General features: G+C 46.5%; 1 long non-coding RNA gene across 3 annotated transcripts in view; it reads right to left on the reverse strand.

Moving 5' to 3' along the window:
- Positions 1-3,424: 3,424 nt before the first annotated feature.
- Positions 3,425-20,602, reverse strand: part of LOC145534309 (uncharacterized) — a 36,037-nt gene continuing 18,859 nt past the window's right edge. The window contains exons 5-10 of one of the 3 annotated variants that reach the window (XR_014074452.1): positions 13,915-14,142; positions 13,443-13,554; positions 13,294-13,327; positions 9,785-9,995; positions 4,101-4,534; positions 3,425-3,829 (exon numbers count right to left, since the gene is read on the reverse strand). This is a non-coding gene — a long non-coding RNA (uncharacterized LOC145534309). Of the gene's footprint in view, positions 3,830-4,100; positions 4,535-6,316; positions 9,996-13,293; positions 13,328-13,442; positions 13,555-13,910; positions 14,143-20,602 lie in introns of those variants that run through there. The other 2 variants (XR_014074451.1, XR_014074450.1) reach the window with 2 other exon arrangements.

Consider the following 20,602-nt stretch of genomic DNA (forward strand, 5'->3'; position numbering starts at 1 on the left):
GAATGAATTAATCAAGATTAATTTTATTATAATGAATACCATGGATCTAATGATGATTGGCTGCTTTTCTTGAGAGTTGTCTTATGAATATTCACACTTCTAGTGAATTCCTTGAGTTTTCTCGTATACTTGAGGGAGTCTGTCTATACTGACGTTGTGTGTCATGCGGGAGAGATTTCAGCAGCAACTTCTCATTTAGGGTTTAATTTCCTTGTTAGACTTCCCATCCCTGGAGGGGGTCCCCAGCTAATGAATTGTTGAGAAAAATATATGAATTTTATATTTGGAAAATAAAGGACCAAATGTGAGGAAGGCCTCTCTCTTTTTGGTGATATTTCTCTCATTCAATTAACTTGACATCTTTAAGAAAATTAATTCACAATGAAATGAGGTGATGTTTTGGAAAATGGCAGGGCTTTATTTCAATTTGAGTTAGTGAGATTATGGTCTAGTTATATGCCTTTTAATTATTTTACATCATATTTTTTTTCCTTTTAGCAAGATGACATATGTTTCTATATTATTTGGCTGCACAGTGAAGCATGTGGCATCTAGTTCCCTGATCAGGATTGAACCAGTGCCCCCTGCTTTGGAAACAAGGAGTCTTAACCACAGGACCACCAGGGGAGTTCCTGGTTGTATTTTAAAGTATCATTTAAATTTAACCCATGGAGGTCTTAGAACTCTGCATAACACAAAAAAAGTGCAAGGGCACCTTCTCCAAAGGTATTATTTTCTGCATCTCCCAAACTGAAAATGAGAATATTAGTAAATCAGAAATAGTATTGGGCATGAGATGAGAACGAGGAGAATGTGCAGCTGCATCGCCGTCACATCCTGGGACACCTGCCCAGTCCCCAAGGCGTCTGTTACCCTTCTGTTTCCTCACCCTCTGCAGTGCCCGTGTCGGGACACCCTTGGGAACATGCTCCCTAGGTCAGCAAAGGCTCCCTAAGGGCCAAAACGAGACGCTGTCTTTGCTCTGGTATTATTTTGATGTGTACAGTGGTTTTATTAATATTTAAAATTTTTACTTTATATCGCAGTCTAGTTGATTAAGAGTCTTGTGTTAGTTTCAAGTGCACAGCAAAGGAATTCAGTTACACGTACACCTGTATCTGTTGTTTCTAAAGTGCTTTTCACACATCGGTGATTACAGAGTGCTGAGCTGCACCCCCTGTGCTGGGCAGCAGGTCCTTGCTTTCACTCTAAGGTGTCTGACGTTACAGAACACCCCGTCCTGGGAGCCGCCCTTCCTCGCGGCCACCTTTCCCGTCCTGCCGCTCCTCCCTGGGCCACCCTGGCCTCACATCGTGCTCCTGAGGCGGCCTTCCTGGCCTGCATCTCTTTCCCTCAGTCTCCACTCTCTGGGGACCCTCTTGCCACGAGTGACTGGTGGCGCTCACACACCTTCCATCCAGCCGGGTCCCTCCCAGTCAGCAGGGCAACGGCCTGCTGCCCTCTCACACCGGCCTTCCCCTCCATGCGTCTCTGCCGTCACCTGCTCTGTCCTCCTGCCGCCCCTCTCATCGGAGGCCTTCACCCCTGGTTTCCCGGTGGTCCAGTCGCCTCCCCTGGGTGGGGACACTGATGCCCGCAAGAGGATGCTGCACCCGAACAGGCTCTGCGTCAGCAAAACCACGGTGCGGGTGGACCCCGGACCTCTGAACTCTCAGCTTAGAACTTGCCTCAGTAAACCGGGTCTTTGATGTCTCAACTTCTTCAGAGCCCAGCTAGTACTCCTGATGTTTTCCCCGGTTACTGCATTGTTTTGTCGAGGGGGCAGATTTTAACTTGGGTTATTTACACCTAAATTTTTGCAATAGCTAACAATTCGATGCATTTGTAAAACATATTTTAATTTTCATGCTTTAACTAGTGCTATGACTTTAAAAAAAATTACAACTATAGTGGAAAATGCCAGGACCTCGGTGTATGTTAATACATTGCTTGCAAAATAATTATTAATAACCATCGACTGCCAAAAATTTTGCTAGGCAAGTAGTATAATTATCTCTAATCCTCACAAAAGTCTGCTTTTTAATGCCAGTTTGATATGCACATGTTGGAGCTAACAAAGGTTTGATCCTTTGCCCAAGGTGACAGTGACAGAGAGCCAGGATTCTAACGTGTCATGTTTAAAACTCTGCTTTTCTCACTGTAACCGCTGCCTTTCACAGAGATTCTACAAAACAAATCAACCTTTACTTCAGTTAACATCACCTTTGCCTGACTGTACTATCTACCAACACAACATTTGCATAATTCTCCAAATGATTCCATGCTCCAGGAGATTAATATTTTAATAAACTAATTTCAGAGTTTTATGCTCTTCTCATCAACCACGTTGTAGACAGCAAGTTTCAGGCTCTGGATTTGGGCAATTCCTAGTTTCACCTCCACTCTTTTTTAGGAGGGGGCAAATATTTCAATTTATATTGACCTCTTTGTCAGGAAAAAATATCAATGCATAGTGATGTGATGCTCCCTGAAGAGAGAAGATCTCCTGTATTATACCTAATATACTCCCCTCAAATATATCTAACTGAGGTTACTACTACAGGGCAGCCTGAATGAAGTCATCTGTTTTCTAAGCGAGGAATTTTTTCGCTGGGAGAAAAGAGAAGAGGGCGTGAGCTTTGCAGATTAGCATGCGGATGGTAAGCAAGAGAAAAACATCAGATAAGGCAGATGCCAGCGAAAACTGCAGCCATCAGGGGTAGGCAAACACATTCTTCTCTCCAGGAAACATTGGTTAGTTTAATTTTTAACCAGGTTATTCAATGACGCTCCCCTACCTCATCTGTGGGTCTTCTATAGCTCCCCCTACTCTGGCCCCAACTTCCACGGGGCTAACACTCCCTGGAAATTAAGGCAAAACCTCTCTTGGTTCAGACTCCTGACATTCTATTTCTACAGGTAGCAACTAATTCTCCACCGTGGATTCTTGGGAACTGACATTAAAAGCAACTTAAATTCTAATTAGAAACAGCATACGAGCTTGATCAGGCTCGCTTTAGTGGGATTCCTCCTCGTTAAGATGAGGATGAAAGCTGAGTAATAGTATCTGTCAACCTCACAAAACAACCTACAGTGAACGTTCTTCGTTACGACGTGAAAATAGTTTTCTGGCCATTTCAGAGGAAGAGAGAGTGAACTGGGTGAGTCTCTACCCCAGAGAAGAACCCCGCCTGAGTGTTCACACCACCACCTTAGGTTCCTAAATCCAACATTCCCCCCACGCACAGTATTTCCCAAGGATGTGGAAAGTGAGAGATGGCGTGGCCTCAGGGAGACAGCACAAAGGCCTTCACGGGGGTGGGGGGGGGGTGGGGGGTGCAGACAGCACAAAGGCCTTCACCGGGGGAGCGAGGCTGGGAGCAGAGTCAGGACGCACGGGGACAGTGGGAAACACACGAGATGCTTGAGTCTGCACACTGTTTTAGTTATACTTTTACATATTGTGTTCAATATGGTCAGTCAACTTCCAGACACTTTGTAAGGTTAAGTTCCTTAAAAAAGTAAGGGGTCTGATCATCAATCTGAAAAAGTTATGATAAATATGCCAGAGAATCCAGAATCTAGAAATGCAGGGCAAATGATGTGTTTTTGTCCAGATTAACAAATAAATATATGTATGGCTGAGTCCCTTTGCTGTTCACCTAAAAGTATCACAACATTGTTAGTTAATTGGCTATACTCCAATAAAAAGTATTAAAAACTATATAACTTTATTTGCAAACAAACAAAAAAGAAACAAATAGACCCATTGATTTAAGTGTAGGGCACACCAGTATTTTTGCCTGGACAGTTCCATGGACAGAGGAGCCTGGCAGGCTACAGCCCATGGTGTCACAAAGAGTCGGACGTGATTGAGCAGCTAACACTTTCACACTTTCTGGGCATTTTACCAGAGATGACTGGAGGACAAAGGCAAGTACGTGTGTACATGCCCCATCGCTTCAGTCGTGTCTGACTCTTGGTGACCCCGTGGACTGTAACCCACCAGGCTCCTCTGTCCATGGGCTTCTCCAGGCAAGAATACTGGAGTGGGCTGCCATGCCCTCCTCCAGGGGATCTTCCTGACCCAGGAATCAAACCTGCACCTTCTATGTCTCCAGCATTGCAGGCAGATTCTTTACCCACCGAGCCACCTGGGAAACCCCAAAGACAAGTACACTGAGCTGCAAGCTGGAAACATCATTCACACAGGACTTGGAATTCAGTTTGTACAATGTTTCCTGACGTCCTGTGCACCCAGTTAGTCCTTGCGTGGGGGGGCCCCCCAGCTGGGTGTGGAAATAGGAATAAACAACATAACAAATACCACATGACAAGTGGCTTGTCTCAGTCTATTACCTGCACTTACTTCCAGTCCCAGGGACTTGGGTACCACTGTGGACAGCGACCTAAAATATCACTAAGTGCTCTGAAGGACAGAACGGTGGGATCAGGTCTGGCCTCTGGAACTGGTCTGAAGGCTGGGGATGACCATCTGTCTCCACGGCATCAGCATCAGCATCATCTTCTTGAACTTGGGGAGAGAGGGCGTGGAGGGGTCAGAGAACTCAGCTGGGTGGACGCATGAATGTGTGCATTCGGATGAACCCACTCAGATTTTCTGATGACGAAACAAAAAGAAATTCAGAAAAATAAGGCAGCTGATCCACCTTCCTGCCCTCGTCCACAGTCATGGGACCCCACCGGTCAGCACCATCTGGTCCCCAGGAACAAACTCAAGGTTATCATTTTTGCATTTGATTAGATACTTTGCCAGCCAGACTCCTCTGTCCATGGGATTCTCCAGGCAAGAACTCTGGAGTGGGTTACCATTTTCTCCTCCAGAGGATCTTCCCAACCAAGGAATCGGACCCAGGTCTCCCACTTTGCAGGCGGATTCTTTACAGTCTCAGATGCTAAGGAAGCCCATGAATACTGGGGTGGGTAGCCTATCCCTTCTCTGGGGATCTTCCTGACCCAGGAATCAAACCAGAATCTCCTTCATTTCAGGCAGTTTCTTTATAGCTGTGTCAATGGGGAAGCCCTTTAGAGAGTTAGTTTAAGCTAAACAAATCATTTGATCATTGAAAATCGAAAGGAAATACAATCTCTAGAGACTGGAGGCAGATATTTGGAAAGAATAATCACTATATTGTAAAAATTTTAATGTAAAACATTGGGAAGGAAATAAGAATGTGTAGACCTAATGCCAGATTTTAAGTATCTTCTGCATTCTCTTGTTATCTTTTACTATTCTTTCTTTTTACTCTCATGGTTAACAAAATGATCAGTATTGATAGAATGAATATGGACTTCTGTTTTAAGTGTATATCAGTAGTATACATCTGAGCATCTAAGGCACTGCCAGGATTTGCTGAGGAAACAGACACCACACTGCTTCATGTTCACAGAGATAAGCAGATAGGCGGCCAGAAAGAACTTCCTGCGTTGCATCTGGACAGAAAGTCTGCTGGTTGTGGTGAACACACAGTTATTTCCGTCTGGAGGTCACATTATCTCAGGACAATCGAAACAGATGGTCTAGATGCAAGGGACTCAATGAAAGATACCCCAGCTCCAGAGGTTTGAGAAACGTGAGTATACACACCTGGTTTCAGCACGTTCCTTTATGCTGGATGCTGCACAAGATGCTAAAACGGACAAGGCTGGGGTAAAGCCAGATGTGACTGAGGGGAAAGCCCACCGTCTCCCAGACTTTGGGCTGTGCTGGGCCCTAATCTAGGACGATCATAACTTCCATGTTCCTTATTGATTGGTCTAAGTGCACTTCTTGTTCTGTGATAGCAGGCCACAATCCTATCTGCTTGCCAAACCTCACTCCTGAATGAGGACTATGTAAAAGCCATCTTTAGTTTCCTAGATGAAATGTAACACTGCACAAGGCATTGCCTATAGGAGCAGAAATACTACACCATTGGTGTGGCCTTAGTTTGCATATAAGCGGAGCAGAGGTCAAGTTTACACAGGTTACAAAACCACAGATGGCTTCTGAGGAGAGTGGCAGGCAATGCCTCATGCTGTGTCCACATTGTCACTTGGAAATGAAGTTTCTTGGTTAATGTCCTGTACCACGACTCACGATGGTTTCTAGCCAGATACACAATTCCCCTGTAATCTGAATGTTCATCCAATTGGTTCACTGGGTTTTCTTGTACAGTTGCACAGAGTTTTTGTGTGAAAAGGTTGTCCACGTTCTCCATGCTCGAGGCCTCTGGGGCTCCAGGCTCCATCTGAGCCCACACAAAGGGCAGGACCGCATGTTCTGACAGACAAGGCAGCCTGAGACGTGCGGTCAGTTGGGTATAAATGCAGCTGTGGAGAAGGTCCCCGGATGGGCCAGGCTGTGCCCCGTGAAGCTGGCATGGATCATCTGGACCTGACTTGAGAGAGTGGTGAGGGGGCACAGGAGGGCAAATGAGGGGCCGTGGCCATGCTGGGTCCCTGCCTGTGTCACGGGCGAGGCCCGTGTCAGGTGAGAATCCGATCAAGGTGGGTGGGGTCTCCGGCAGGTCTCTGCCTCACTGGGTCCAGCTCCGCTAAAGAGCACAGCGTTGGTGCGGAAGACGCGCAGCACGGCCCCGCGGTGGGGCGGCCCACCAGTGGGCAAGAGCACTGGCCGGGCTGGATGCGGGCCCCGGAACCATCTTAGGGACGGAGGAGCACAGCCACCTGCTGGCTGGATGCGCGCTTGGTGCCCAGGGTGGGAGGACGGGGATGCGGAGGGTGAGCCTTCGCACAGCCAGGGCAGGGACCCCACCTCCGCGCCCCTCCAGCCTTCCCTCGAGGACCGGAGTTATTTTCATCAACTGTATCCTTATTCTTAATTCTTTGCATGCCCTTCTCCAGAATGAAGTCACGGGGTGCCTCAGGTCTCCCCACTGTCCCCCAACTCCCTCTACTCTGCTCTAAGATTGCCTCTTGCAACCACTCATGATAGTGCAGTGGTCACGATCTGGGGACGCCAGGCTTGCTGAGCTTGACAGCAGGGTAATCAGCACAGGGTCCACGCCGGCCAAGTCCTCCAGGCAGAGGGTGGGGGCTGGTGAAAGCCGGGCTTGGAAGCCTGAGCCCTGGATGGAGGAGTCGCAGCTTCTTTCATCAGGAGGTGGTCGGGCCTCCACTGCGCGTGCACAGACCTTTGGGGAAGTCACTGGACTGTCAGTGATCTGGGACTTCTCAAAGCGAGACTGCTCCCAGCTCTCCATGGGGGCTCCTGCAGAGCTCAGCTGGGAGGCTGGCAGACCTCGGTAACCCAAGCCATCTCCCGGCCTGGTCCCCCCTGTTACCTGGCAGACGCACACCCTCCGGGGACGGACCGGCAGTGCCGTGTCACAGTCCATCCTGCTGTTGCACGTGGAAACCGTCCCAGCGGGGTGAGACTGGAGCCAAAGGCTACTGATCGCCATCTCTGGGCTGTTTCCAACCTCCGCCTCCTTTAGTCTTTTAAACTTTTCCCAGCTTTATTGAGATATGACAGCCACGTGACACTGAACATATGCCTGCCACGTGACACTGAACATAGGAATGTCATGTGACACCAGACACATGAATGTCATGTGACACCAGACACATGAATGCCATGTGACACCAGACACATGAATGCCATGTGACACTGAGCATATGGCTGCCGTGTGACTCTGAGTACATTTAAAATGCAGAACATCAGGATCTGATGCGAAACAATCTCCATGGTATGTTTTAGTTAACATCCATCACCGCATATTGTTACAAATTTTTGATACAAACAAATATCACAAAATACAAATTTTGTGATAAAAACTCCTATGATCTATTTTCTTGGTGGTGGTGGTTTGGTCTCTCAGTCGTGCCTGATTCTGTGACCCCAGGGACTATAGCCCGCTGGGTTCCTCAGTCTGTGGGATTCCCTAGGCTAGAATACGGGAGTGGGTAGCTGTACCTTCCTCCAGGGGATCTTCCTAATCCAGGGATCCAACCTGATTCTTCTGTATTACAGGCAGGTTCTTTACTGCTGAGCCACCAGGGAAGACCCCACTTTCTCAGCAAATTTCATATATGCCGCAGGGCACGGATGACCGTGTCACCACACCAGACATCACATCCCCGGACCGACCCATCTTATAAATGGACATCCATACCCTTCGACCTCCCTTTGTAAGTCTCACAATCACATCCCAGTGGGTGCTGACATCCTCAGGTCACGAATGGAAATCAGAGCCTTCTCTGGATTGGGTGTTGGCCATAAGGTGCGGCTACTCTAGGAGCACGGCACAGCGGGCCCGACCTGTCCTGTGCATCCGGGGACCACGGCTGCGCTGGGGTGGGGCGAACACTGACAGAGACTAAACCAGCCCACAGGGTGCACGGTTCTCTGCGCCTCCTTCACACACAGACACACACACACTGGGCACACACACACACATCCCTGGGCACACACACACACATCCCTGGGCACACACATGTATAAACACACACACATCCCTGGGCACACACATGTGTAAACACACATCCATGAGCACACACATGTGTAAACACACACACACATCCCTGAGCACACACATGTGTAAACACACACCCCTGGGCACACCCATGTGTAAACACACACATGGATCCCTGGGCACACACATGTGTAAACACACACATGCATTCCTGGGCACACACATGTGTAAACACACACATGGATCCCTGGGCACACACATGTGTAAACACACACATGCATTCCTGGGCACACACATGTGTAAACACACACACACACCCCTGGGCACATGCACACACATCCCTGGGCACACACATGTGTAAACACACACACATCCCTGGGCACACACATGTGTAAACACACACATGCATCCCTGGGCACACACATGTGTAAACACACACATGCATCCCTGGGCACACACATCCCTGGGCACATGCACATACATTCCTGGGCACACACATGTGTAAACACACACATCCCTGGGCACACACATGTGTAAACACACACATGCATCCCTGGGCACACACATGTGTAAACACACACACATCCCTGGGCACACACACGCGCATCCCTGGGCACACACACATCCCTGGGCACATGCATGCACATCCCTGGGCACACGCACACACATCCCTGGGCACACACACGTGTAACACACACACGTGTAACACACACGCGTGTGCATCAACAATAGCAGAGAAGGTCCTCCACAGAGAAATCAACAGGTACAAGTTTCATCACCAAGAAATCCTCATGATCAACTGGCTACAAAAAAAGTAAAACAAAAATGTTGAAGATGCTGCTTCTTCAAAAGGCACGCACTTGCTGACTTGAGCAAGCGTGATTTGATTTGATAAAAAATGGATGAGGAGACCTGCAAATTCTCTGCTCTCGTCCACTTCCTCACTGGCCTTTGAAGTCTCTGTTTGGAGAGCATCAGAATGCTGACTGGATAGAAGTAGGGTAACAGAGCCCCAGAATCATGGACCAAGGGGCGTGTTCTCCACATGACAAGCAGAAGGAGCACACTGCTCTCTGGAGCCATCCTTACTGGGAATCAGCGGGAGGAGGCTTGCGGGAGCCCCAGGCCCGCAGACCCGCGGGTGGCTCAGCATCCCCCCTGGCCCCCAGACCCCTGGGTGGCTCAGCATGCCCCGGGGCCCCCAGACCCGCGGGTGGCTCAGCAGGCCCCGAAACGCAGGTGATTTCAACTCTGCAACGAACGGCCCATCAGGCCACACTTTCTCTTTGAACTCAGCTAATTTGCTGTTGATTTTGTTCTAATTTAGGTCACCCAGTCTTCCTTACCTTATAATGAGAAGTGGTGTGACTTGGGTAATAAAGGAGATTCACAACTGAGCCCACTCCTGCTTGAGTTCCCTCCGTGCACCTGTGGAAGCCACCTCTAAGAAGGAACTTAAGATCACCCAGACATCCCTGTACTCGTGCAGAGCCGTGACAATCAGGAAGCTTTGGAGCGATACCCAACTCTCCTCTGAAATAACCTTGGATCCAGGACCTAAATAAGATAAATCAGGCGCTAAATAAGATCTAAATAATCTGAGATACAGGATATGTATAAATAGACGACTGACATTATTACTGGATGTTATAAATAAATGCATATGGACCAGCCATCCAAGGGTCCTGATAGATACGTGGTCTCCCCACCTTGGGGCAGGACTCCGACGGGCACCGGACTTGGACCACGCTGAAGTTCTAAGGAAGAGACGAACGCGGCTGAGCCCACGTGTGGACTGTGTCCCATCTTGTCTCTTTTGTCATTTTGTCACAGCCCCTGCAGCTCTCCCCACCTCTCTTCTCTGCATCCTCCACAGTTCTGTGCTCGAGTCCCACCAAAACAGACACTTCACCCTGTCCGTCCAAGTCTGAATCCCACACGGGACCCCAGCTGCCATGGTGGGACGCTCCCCTGGGGCCGCTTCTTTTGCAGGCAGGTGGGACGCCGTCCTCAACCGGGAGCGGGTGATGGGAAAAGCCTGGCCCACCTCGGGGGCCTAGGCCAGGAGTGGCCCAGGATGACAGCAGAGGGGCCTGGGGGCTGCGAGGCCCAGGCTCTTGTTGGAGACATTCTGCCTGCAGTTCCCAAGGCTCACCGGGGCCCATGTGCCCTTCCACGACTGACCCATGTAACTTTCCTGATCTTTAAAATGGGCACAAGGAGATGAGTTGGTTAGATAACATCAGCAACTCAGTGGACATGAATATGAGCAAACTCTGGGAGGTAGTGGAGGGCAGGGGAGCCTGGCATGCTGCAGCCCATGGGGTTGCAGAGTCAGACACGACTCAGTGACTGAGCAGAAGCAACACAGGTAAAGCACAGGCCCGTCCCCACCCCACCCTCTCCTGCAAACCCTGCCTCAGCCACAGCCATGCAGCCTGACCACAGGGGAGCCCTGGGTCTCAGCACACCTGGCCCCCATTGCCGCCGCCCTTTCTTCTCCGAGATGCAGCCTCTGTTTTATTCTCTTCTTTTTGTATCCTTCTTGTACGCTGTACGTACGCAGATTGTTATGTCTATGAAAACACATCACAGTTCATTGATTATAACCATGTCTGGCCACAACCTCACCTAAGACTGTGACCACACATCTTTGTAGCTTAAAACCTGGGTTCAATTTATGAGAGCAAAAGAATGAACAGTATCTGTACAAAGAAGTTTCTCTGTTTTAAAAATCCAGTCTTAAATGTGGGCAGAGAAAGCACTAGAAATGCCTTTTGGATCAGCTAGAAGCACCCTCATTCCCCCTGAAATTTTATTTTTAGCACCCTGGAGCTACCACCGTTAGAAATTCATTTCTTTCAGTTAAGAAATGGCTCCTGTTAAAATGCAAAAATCCTAAGAAGCCTCACACATTAAGTGCTTATCAGTAATTAACACCTCATCAGGAATTAGTTTATCAGAGCTTCTTTGTTAAAGAAGAAGCAGCTCCCCTGAACTCAGGGGACAGAAACTTCTGGAGGGCTAGGGCTTGGCCTCTTTCAACGCAGGGTGTGGCCTGGGTAGAAGCAGGAGTTTATTGAATGAATGAGGGAGGAATGAATGAACAAATGAATGACTCAATGTCATAAATGAAGTGAAGTGAAAGGCGCTCAGTCATGTCCGACTCTATGCAACCCCATGGACTATGCAGTCCATGGGATTCTCCAGGCCAGAATACTGGAGTGGGTAGCCTTTCCCTTCTCCAGGGGATCTTCCCAACCCAGGGATCAAACCCAGGTTTCCCGCATTGCAGGTGGTTTCTTTACCAGCTGAGCCACCAGGGAAGCCTGTCATAAATAGAAAGAGAGAAGGAGCCAGAGATCTTGCTTCAGTTGGATCAAGGAAGTGGGAAGTTCTTTCTGTGGACACATCACTTTGGGAGGCCCAGGGCCCTAACTCTTTGAGGTATGGGGTTGGCAGTTCTGCCCTCACTTTTTTTTTTTTTTAATTGGAGGCTAATTACTTTACAATATTGTAGTGGTTTTTGCCATACATTGACATGAATCAGCCACGGGGGTGCATGTGTTCCCCATCTTGATCTGCCCTCACTTTGGGGATTAGAATGTTGGGACTCCCGAAAATACACCCCCTGGGTACAGCACCGTACCTCCTCACCCAGGGGCATAACACAAAGCAAAGTGTCTTTTTAGAGGAAGGCGCTGGGTGTGCAGTGGGGCCAGGGGCAGGTTGGTTGTGACAGTGTTGTCTTTTTTTTTTTTTTTTTAATGTTTCAGACAAAGCATAGTGCTTAATTTTAGTCATTATCTGGAAACACTAGCCTTAAAGTTCAGGGTCACTGATCTCGGGAATTCCATGTTTTATCCCAGGAAAAGAAGAGAAGAGGAAAGAGGACCAAAATCATAACCACTGGTTGTTGGAGCTGCATCTGACTGCGACGGCCTAGGGCTGAGATGGAGTCCTATCTCTCTTCCGACTCTCGCTGGGCACCAAGCACTTCACAGAATCAATGTCAAGATGTGTGTCATCCACGTCCAGGGCACTGGGAACATAACTATTCCCTACTTCTTGGTAAATTTCAAAATCCCTAAAAGGCACGTTGAAATGGATTTCCTTGTTTTTCAGTTGCTCAGTTGTGTCCGACTCTCTGCAACCCCAAGGACTGTAGCCTGACAGGCTCCTCTGTCCATGGAATTTTCCAGGCAAAAATGCTGGAGTGGGCTGCCATTTCCTTCTTCAGAGGATCTTCCCAACCCAGGGATCAAACCTACATCTTTTGCATCTCCTGCATTGGCAGGTGGATTCTTTACCACTGCACCACCTGGGAAGCCCCTACATTATTAATCAAAATTAATAAAAGTGTTCTGCTTTAGGGTTTATGGATGAGACCATCTCCATCTGTGGGTTGATCCAGCGCCCTCTCTCAGATTGCTTGACTCTGGGACAGGACTGCCAATGGCCACAAGGCCAGCAGATTCCAGAGCAAGGTGGAGAAGGGTCCTCCACGCAGTGGGCAGGCGGGGACACTGAGTACACACATGGCAGGTCTCTCGTGACAGTGGTCCATTCCCACCCGTGGAAGCATCAGGGTTTTATTTCTGTGTTTTTCTGCTTTTCCCTTTGAGTCTCTTTGCCCTCTCACCTTCCTCTCCTTTAAAGAATCACTTCCATCCTTGGAATGTGGGAAGTAGGTCACCAGAAGCACAGGAAAACAAACAGCATGTGAAACAGATGTTTCTCTATTTAATCGAGGGGTTGTATGATCCCGTGTAGCATTAGTGGAGGTGTCAGAACTACGAAATGAGAGACAGTGTCATGTGTAAGGTGAGGTGAAAATATAAAGAGCTGCACTCACCACAAGCTGCTGAAGTGAACACATTTCCTTAGAGCTGAAAGAGAACGTGCTTCTTCAGCGTTACTGTCTCCAGGGAACAGAATTCTAGCTCACGGGTTGGTTCTCAACCAGGAAAGCCATCCTGAGAGGTGGCAGTGGGCACAACTCACAGGTCACCTGCCCCTGGCTGAGGCCACATCCGTCTGCGGGGCCACTGCCCACCCTCGCGGGCACTTCCAATCCTCTGTGGTTTGAAAACTTGCTTCCAAAAGCCACTTCTTCCTATAGACGATCATAGTAAAATATTTAATAGTGAGAATTGTGTATTATCACTCAAAGAAGAGCAAGGAACATTCATGGGAAGAATGTGAGAATAGGTTAACGGCTTTGGTAAAAACAATTATTAAGCTATTCAACCTTAAAATTTGTAAGATTCTTAAGAAAAATAATACATAGTTAGGTTAAAATGTTTAGGAGAAAAGGCACAAATAGGAACAAATTATGGGGATCCCTGGTGGCCCAGTGGCTAGAACATAATGCTTTCAGTGCCGAAGGCCTGGTTTCAATGCCTGTTGGAGGAACTAAGATCCCACAAGCTGCACGGCCAAAAGAAAAAAATTGTGTGTGTGTGCACATACTTGCCTGTGTGCGGCACATGTGTGAAGTGAAAGTGAAAGTGAAGTCGCTCAGTCGTGTCCAATTCTTTGTGACCCCACGGACGCTGGACTACCAGGCTCCTCTGTCCATGGGATTTTCCAGGTAAGAGTACTGGAGTGAGATGCCATCTCCTTCTCCATGGGTGAACTGAGATGGGCAGTAAATACACCAGACGAAGTGGAGCTGTGTCAGGGTGCTTTTGTTGTTTTAAAGCTAAAAGATGATGATATTAAAAAGTTACTTTGGAGATACAGCCTCTCTTCCTTTCTTCCCTAAGATGATCATAGTAGTCAAACTTTAGTGGGAGAAAAAGGAATTGTATGATGGTGAAAGTCTTGTAAATCTATCTTAAATTTGTGAGATTATGATCTTGTAGAGTTAGGATTCAATTCAGCCATATAAAAATACTCATTCCAGGCCCCGGTGATGACAACCCATGAGAAAAGCACCAGAAGAGAAAGGGAATCTCATAGCTCTATTTCTTTACATCTGTTAAACAGGGTCTTTAATCTATGGGAACATCCAAGGCTTTAATTTCACATTTCATAAAATCATTTAACCTTGAACATGTGGTTAAGTCATATGATTACAATATTTACAGGACAAACAACGAATTAACAAGGAATGACATGGTCAAAGTAAAACACCTCAGATGAATGTGACCATTTTAGGGCGTGGAGAACTGACAATGTTAATCTTTAAAACAGAAGATAAGAGAGAAGGAGTGTGACCTGGAGCACATTTATGTCTTTGAGCCTCACTGTTCTCATCTATAAAGTGGGGATAATACTGCCTACTCCACAGGTGTATCTCACAAGTTAGATGACTCATTCCTTTATCCAACTAAGGTTTATTGAGCCCCTGCTGTGTGTCAGACAGTCTTAGAGATGCTGCCTTCCCAACTGGGGAACAACCTGACACAGTCCTTTCCGATGCGGGGCTTGCTCTCTGGTGCAGAGACAGACTGTACACCGGCCACCAAGGGTCGCGACAGAAGATGCCAGCAGTGCTGAGTGCTCTGAGAGATGGAGGCTGGGCTGGGGAGTCTCCTCGCAGAGGCCGAGTCTGACGTGCAAGCTCAGCATCCCGGGCCCAGTTATTGAGCGTCAGTTATGCAGCAGGCATGACCGTGAGCAGGAGGGTGACCGCATGTGCACTCAGGGTCCTCATCTCAAGGAGGAGGTGGGTTAGCATATACAAGACAACTGAAGGAACCTGAATTTCCCAAGTGCCTCCACTCACCTCATGTCATACAAGCGATACTTCCATAGAACAAAATCTCTCCAGCTTTATCACTGGCTCGCTTTTCATAAGGAAGACATTCAAAGGATTGTGGCATCTGAGCACCCTGTTCCCTGAAGGAATCAATTTTGCAGGGACCCCCAGTCGAGAGCCCACGTGGCACCGGGTCGGGGAGCTGGTCTCCAACCACTTGATAATTACTGCGGCTGGTGGCAGCCACTCCCCACCTGGGCTTCCCGGCCGAGCCGTAATTAGATGATTCCGAGCCCCTCTGTAGGCCTGGTCTACGCAGCGGTTAAGTAATGCTGGCGATAAACACGTTTAAATAGAGCTGCTGCTCTCCGGTTCACTGAGCAGGGACATGCTTTATTTTTCTAGGACAGAAAATGGCGTTAAATTAGGTTATTTATATGAGTTTGGGGCCAGTGTGCAATAGACTCCACAGACCAGTTCTACCTTAGAGACGGGGAGCCGATCAAAGAAATTGGGAGTCTACACTGGGAATCAATGTCCTGCAAAACCTCTCACAAGTTTCAAGTCATTTTTAAAAAAAAATTTAGATACTTTTTTTTTAAGAAAAAGGAGGAAAAAATGTCAAGTACTATTGCAAATTAGAATACTGCTTTGTCCAACTTGAGCAAAACACATTCTTGTGTAGCAAGTGTAGCAAAGATACAAAACACGCACTTCATAGTCACACAACACATAGCCTCATAGATACACAACACACAACTTCATAGACACATATCACACAACTTCACAGACACACAACTTCGTAAAACACAGCACAATTTTATAGACACACAACACATAATCTCATAGACACACAACACATAACTTCATAGACACAATTTCAGAGACACAAAACATGCAACTTCACAGACAACACACACCCTCATAGACATACAACACACCACTTCATAATACACATCACAATTTTATAGACACACAACACATGACTTCGTAGATACACAACACACAACTGCATAGACGCATAGCGCATGGCCTGGTAGACACACAACCCGTGACTTCATGTGTACGCATTCAAGAAGAGCCTGTGGAATGAATCTGCCAGCCAATTTGGAAGAAGAAAAATCATATGAAATGTCAGATTTTGTGCTAGAACACAGGACACGCAGCTCTGGAGACAGCACAGATTTGAATGAATGGAAACCAGCCAGCCGCGAGCCAGCTCTCCTCCTCTGGCCGAGCTCACAGGGCGAGCAGGTTTGCTGAGTCACTTTCTACAGGATGGGAACTAAACCGGGGCTGGAACAGAACTCCTTGAAATGCCCGATTGGTACTTGCAATTACAAAGGGCAATTATGCACACTGACTGCCACTGTCCCCCTCCCCCTGACCCACCCTTCTCCCCGACCCTAGGGTCCAACTCTCCTCCAATGCTAATATCACCAACAGACAGCTAGTACGGTTGATTCAGATGCTAAAAACAAATGCTGTTCTGAGTAGGTGAGCTGGTTACACGTTTGCAAACATCTCCTAAAATATCATTATACTGTAGAAGGATTAAAAACATTGAATCCTGCTGTGACCTTTCAGCAGACAAAGAAAGCTTAACCCTGAAGCAAAATTGATATTGAGAGTTTCCTGTGTCTTAATTTAGAGCTCTCTGTACTCGAAAAAAAAAGTGGAGTTATTACTCAGCCATAAAAAAGAATGAAATAATGCCATTCGCAGCAACATGGATGGACAGAGATTATCACACTCAGTGAAGTGAGACAGAGAAAGACATATATCATATGCTATCACTTAAGCGATATCACTTAACTGTGGAATCTTAGGGAAAAAAAATATACAAATGAACTTGTTTACAAAACAGAAACAGACTCACAGACACAGCAAACAAACTTATGGTGACCAAAGGGAAATGTCAGTGGCAGGGTGAGTGGGTAAATTAGGAATTTGGGATTAACATATATATGTAAACTACTATATATAAAACAGATAATCGAGAAGGACCTACTGTACAGCAAAAGGAACTGTATTCGATATTCTGTAATAACCGATATGAGATATATGTATATGTACAACTTTGCTATACACCTGAAGCTAACACAACGTTGTTAATCAACTGTATGCCAATATAAAATAAAAATAAAATGTAAAAAATGTAGAGTTATTTTTCTTAACTTTTGTGAGTTCCAAATTAATGGCCTTAGTTCCAAACAACAGGAGAGTTCCAAAGAATAGCAAGGAGAGATAAAAAAGCCTCCCTCAGGGATCAACACAAAGAAATAGAGGAAAACAATAGAATAGGAAAGACTAGAGATCTCTTCAATTAGAGATACCAGCGGAACATTTCATGCAAAGATGGGCTCGATAAAGGACAAAAATGGTGTAGACCTAACAGAAGCAGAAGATATTAAGAAGAGGTGGCAAGAATACACAGAAGACCTGTACAAAAAAGATCTTCACGACTCAGATAATCACGATGGTGTGACCACTCACCTAGAGCCAGACATCCTGGAATGTGAAGTCAAGTGGGCCTTAGGAAGCATCACTATGAACAAAGCTAGTGGAGGTGATGGAATTCCAGATGGGCTATTTCAAATCCTAAAAGATGATGCTGTGAAAGTGTTGCACTCAATATGCCATCAAATTTGGAAAGCTCAGCAGTAGCCACAGAACTGGAAAAAGTCAGTTTTCATTCCAATCCCAAAGAAAGGTAATACCAAAGAATGTTCAAACTACCACACAATTGCACTCATCTCACATGCTAGTAAAGTAATGCTCAAAATTCTCCAAGCCAGGTTTCAACAGTACATGAACTGTGGACTTCCAGATGTTCAAGGTAGATTTAGAAAAAGCAGAGGAATCAGAGATCAAATTGTCAACATGCACTGGATCACTGAAAAAGCAAGACAGTTCCAGAAAAACATCTACTTCTGCTTTATCGACCATGCCAAAGCCTTTGACTGTGTGGATCACAACAAACTGTGGGAAATTCTTCAAGAGATGGGAATACCAGACCACCTGACCTGCTTCCTGAGAAATCTGTATGCAGGTCAAGAAGCAATAGTTAGAACCAGACATGGAACAATGGACTGGTTCCAAATTGGGAAAGGAGTACGCCAAGGCTGTATATTGTCACATTGCTCATTTAAGTTATATGCATAGTATATCATATGAAATGCCGGGCTGGATGAAGCACAGGCAGGAATCAAGATTGCTGGGAGAAATATCAATAAAATCAGATACACAGATGACACCACCCTTATGGCAGAAAGAAAAGAAGAACTAAAGAGCCTCTTGATGAAAGTGAAAATGAAGAGTGAAAAAGTTGGCTTAAAATTCAACATTCAAAAAACTAAGATCATGACATCTGGTCACATCACTTCATGGCAAATAGATGTGGAAACTATGGAAAGAGTAACAGACTTTATTTTCTTGGGCTCCAAAATCACTGCAGATGGTGAGTGCAGCCATGAAATTAAAAGACACTTGCTCCTTGGAAGAAAAGCTAAGACCAACCTAGACAGCATATTAAAAAGCAGATGTATTACTTGGCTGACAAGGTCCATCTAGTCAAAGCTATGATTTTTCTAGTAGTCACATATGGATGTGAGAGTTGGACTATAAAGAAAGCTGAGGACCAAAGAATTGATGCTTTTGAACTGTGGTGTTGGAGAAGACTCTTAAGAGTCCCTTGGACTGCAAAGAGATCAGACAAGTCTATCCTAAAGGAAATCAGTCCTGAATATTCATTGGGAGGACTGATGTTGAAGCTGAAACTCCAGTACTTTGGGTACCTGATGCGAAGAACTGACTCATTGGAAAAAACCCTGATGCTGGGAAAGATAGAGGGCAGGAGGAGAAGGGGATGACAGAGTATGAGATGGTTGGATGGCATCACCGACCCGATGGACATGAGTTTGAGCTAGCTCCTGGAGTTGGTGATGGACAAGGAGGCCTGGTGTGTTGCAGTCCATGGGTCGCAAAGAGACAAACATGACCAAGCGACTGAACTGACTGACTGATTTTTCTTAACTTTTGTGGCTCCCAAATTAATGGCATTAGGGCAATTTAAATTTGTGCGTTCTGCCCCCACACTGTGTTGGTTAATTCTGACCCTTGATTCCAGGCTGAAGCGTGGCGAGCTCCTCGTGCCTGACTCTGACGATGTGGAGGTCTTTGTGTGGACCAAGCTCGGCGAGGAGGCCGCCCTAGCAGAGGGACGAGCAGATAGTATTTTACGCATGTCCAGCCGGCCCCTCTTATGCTCTGTCAGCTCCCTGCTGCCCTGCAGCTTACAGAAACTGGAGGCCTAACATGTCCATGCAGACAGGCTTCCCATTTCCCTGCTTTCCCACAGCCTGTGCAGAGCTAAGATACGGGAGTATCGCTGGAGTGAACACACTTTCAAATTTCCAAAAGGAGGGAAAAAAAGACAACAAAAGCTCCCCAAACAACGGCATTCCTGGTGACAGCAACTCTCTCTTAACAGCCTCGAGTGTTTAACATATTGAAACAGTTCATCTTCCTTCAATGAACTTTAATAACTCTGCCAGGTGAGGAGCTGCGCTCCATACTTCTTCATGTTGTCGGTCCATGTATCTGTCCTTATGCGCTCATCTGGCCGAGTCCACGGCCTCTGTGCGGGAGCCCTGCGCGCGGTTATTGCCGTCATCAATAACCTGTCCAGCCAGCACTCCATTTCTCACCCTTCCTGGTCCCCTTCAACCTCTAATCAGAGCTCTTTGCCTTGATCACTGATCAATACAAAGGGGCACCTGTTCCCTTAACTCACCCCGCTAAAGTAACATGACACGGGGACAAATATGATTTTGACTGGTTCACATCAAGTAACAAGAAACCGATCTGGAAAATTTCCCTTTGGGGCCAATTTATACAGAAAACCAATTTTTACACTTGGGACTAATCTCTCTCTTTGCTCACTAGCCATGAGACTTGGAAATGAATACAAACCTTACTGGGTAGTACACAGACCAAGTATTAGTTTAAGAAATTCTATTTTTTAAGCTATAATTATCACCTGGAAAAAATAAAAGTGAAAGTTGAGCTGGTAGATTAAATAAGAAAAGAAATTTTATTTTTTTTCCTGCATGTCTCTAAATAATGATGAGTTACAGGGAAAATTCCAATGTCATACTTTTCCCAAAAGGCTCATAAATACACATGTACTCTCAAAACTAATTTTTTAATTTGATGTTTTTATTTGTGAGTTTTTTTAATGTTAACATTTTTATATTAGGATAATAAAGATATATGATTTTTGTAATCATCTGAGCAGACTCTAGGAGATAGTGTAGAATAGGGAAGCCTGGCATGCTGTAGTCCATAGGGTCACAGAGAGTCGGACAACGTTACATAAAACATCACTCGTATCTTTGTCTGCATAAAAACATACACAAGAATGGCCTGGTTTCTGCCCCCAGGCCTGGAGTGACAA

The sequence above is a fragment of the Giraffa tippelskirchi genome, chromosome 14 (genome assembly GCF_054371585.1).
Source record: "Giraffa tippelskirchi isolate mGirTip1 chromosome 14, T2T-mGirTip1v1.2.pri, whole genome shotgun sequence".
Classification (NCBI taxonomy): Eukaryota; Metazoa; Chordata; class Mammalia; order Artiodactyla; family Giraffidae; genus Giraffa; species Giraffa tippelskirchi.